The sequence below is a fragment of the Belonocnema kinseyi genome, chromosome 9, assembly GCF_010883055.1.
Source record: "Belonocnema kinseyi isolate 2016_QV_RU_SX_M_011 chromosome 9, B_treatae_v1, whole genome shotgun sequence".
NCBI lineage: Eukaryota > Metazoa > Arthropoda > Insecta > Hymenoptera > Cynipidae > Belonocnema > Belonocnema kinseyi.
The window spans coordinates 43,161,039-43,163,283 of NC_046665.1; the positions used below are offsets into that span (position 1 = coordinate 43,161,039).

At 36.6% G+C, this 2,245-nt stretch overlaps 1 long non-coding RNA gene across 1 annotated transcript in view; it reads left to right on the plus strand.

The window, feature by feature from the left end:
• The window catches only part of LOC117180762, a 10,421-nt gene extending 10,141 nt beyond the window's left edge, over nucleotides 1-280 (plus strand). Inside the window, exon 3 of the long non-coding RNA XR_004468041.1 lies at nucleotides 168-280. This is a non-coding gene — a long non-coding RNA (uncharacterized LOC117180762). The remainder of the gene's footprint in view (nucleotides 1-167) is intronic.
• Nucleotides 281-2,245: the final 1,965 nt, after the last annotated feature.

The window sequence follows — 2,245 nt, forward strand, 5'->3', positions numbered from 1 at the left end:
TCTTCATAAAAAATTTATATAAAATACAGTACATGTGAATATACATTTTCCATTACTCTTTAATTCTAATTAAAAATAATTTATGTTTATCTCATAGTCAATTTATCGAACTAATCAATTTTACTTTGTAATATTAAATTTCTTTTTGGAATTTATGTCTGTTTCAGCAAAATGGAACCAGCAAATGCAAGGATAAACCCAAGCGAATCTGTCAGCCCGGTACAGACACTCAGAGAAATTAGTATAGAATATAATTTTTTTAATTAAAATTATTTCTTGAAAAAAAGATCCTACTCCATCTTCACTCCATTGGGAATCGAACCACAAAACTTCTGATTTCCGGTCAGATGCTTTTCCAATTAAGCTATTAGAGGGATAAGAATAAGTACTCTTAATTCAAGAACATAACGCTAATTTTCAACTAGGTGTTAATGGTACAAGTAATTATTTTAGAATTTTTTAAATTTATCTTCTATATTATCAGAGATTGTACCTTACCGACAGTAGATCAACCCTCCAAACAATGAAGGTAGAAAATCTACACAATATCGATCAAGTTAAGAGTCTTCAATAACAGAAAATGCTTAACGTCTTAATAAGACTAGATGGAAAATAATATTTTTTAAATTAAAATTATTTCTTGAAAAAAAGATCCTACTCCATCTTCACTCTATTGGGAATCGAACCACAAATTACGAGGTAACTGTATTGAATCCGAAAACACCATCTCAAGTATTCACAGTGACATGTCAAATGAACAAATTAGAAGAAAAATATATTAAAACTGGCGAAGCCAACGTTTCAGAGAAAACAGCGAAGCATAACGCTGCTCAAACTTGCGGGCGAAGCGAGCCGCACGCTTAGCGCGCGATGAGAATGTGCCCGCGCCGCGGGCAGACTTTTTTTATTAGTCTGCATAATGTGCCCAATTTTTTTAATTTTCTCGATTTTTTATTTGAGCTTATATTGGAATAATTGATTTTTTGTATGGAGTTCCCAAAATAAAAAGAAATATAGAAACTCTAAAAATGATGAATATTCTTCATTAGCATAAAAACATTTTCTTATGCTTAGAATGTACTTCCAAAAAAATTGCAAAGATCAGATGCTTTAGAATGACGAGTTTATGTACAAAAGTCAGCAACTCGTCATTTTTAACGATCTGATCTTAAAGGCTGATAATACAAGGCATAGCGACAGAAGAGCAAAATACGTGCGAGGCGAGGCGCAGCGAGGAAGGATAGGCTATAGGAGCCAGCGGATTAGTTATAAGGTGTGGATGGACAGTACTTTGTAAGACGTAGTTGTAAGAAAATTCTGTGAAAAAATGGAAGTGAAAGCAAGTCAATTTTTTCAGGCCAGCATGCCGAAAAATAAACGTTTATCTATCTATAAAGTTCCAGTATATGCGGCACTTCCCATTCTCGACAATTGATTCGATTTCCCTAGGAGAATTTAGAGGAGCAATATTAAGGTTAATGCCGTAAGAGTGACAGAGATGGTAATAAAGCACTCTTAGTACTGCATTCTGCCTTTATATGTAGGTCGTTCCCGCATGAGTTGGACAACTAGATAGTATGTGAGCTAAATACTTAGGGTGTGCATGGCACGCCCTGCAGCTATCATCGGGAATGCCGTGGCTCAAAATGTGGCGACGGCATGTTAAGGTGGAAATCACACCGTCTTGACATGCCAAAATAAAACCCTTCGTGCCAGACTTCAATCTGGTTGCTCTTTGTTTTTAGCATTGATCGTAAGAACGTACATGTAAAATACATGAGTGACCTTGTAATTTCGGTCTGCTGGTTTGCCTCAAAAGCACTGGTCGAAATGGCGAAGTGCTAAAGATAGTGGCAATAATGTGAGGCAAAAGAGCAGTAAGCTCATGGTGTCTCCCTGAAAGACACCTCTATGAAAGGTGACCTTGTTAGTTGTCATAAGATTTTTTCCAGATAAGATAGTAAATCTGGTTTTCCAAAGCAACATCAATCTGTCTATGCACCTAAGGATTTGCAGATGAACCTTCAAGCTTTCCAAAAAGACAGATGATAAGTCGATGAGAGGTCGAATCATACTTGCCACACAGGTTCACTTGCCCGAACAACCTATCTTGAATGTCTTCACAACAGGATTATTCTGGGTACAGCAAATAGAGTTGCAAATGGAAGAGACCCTCTTCTTAAAATGGTCAGGAATCACGAAGAAGTGGGCGAAGGAGCATTTCTATACAAGACAGCGGAGGAGG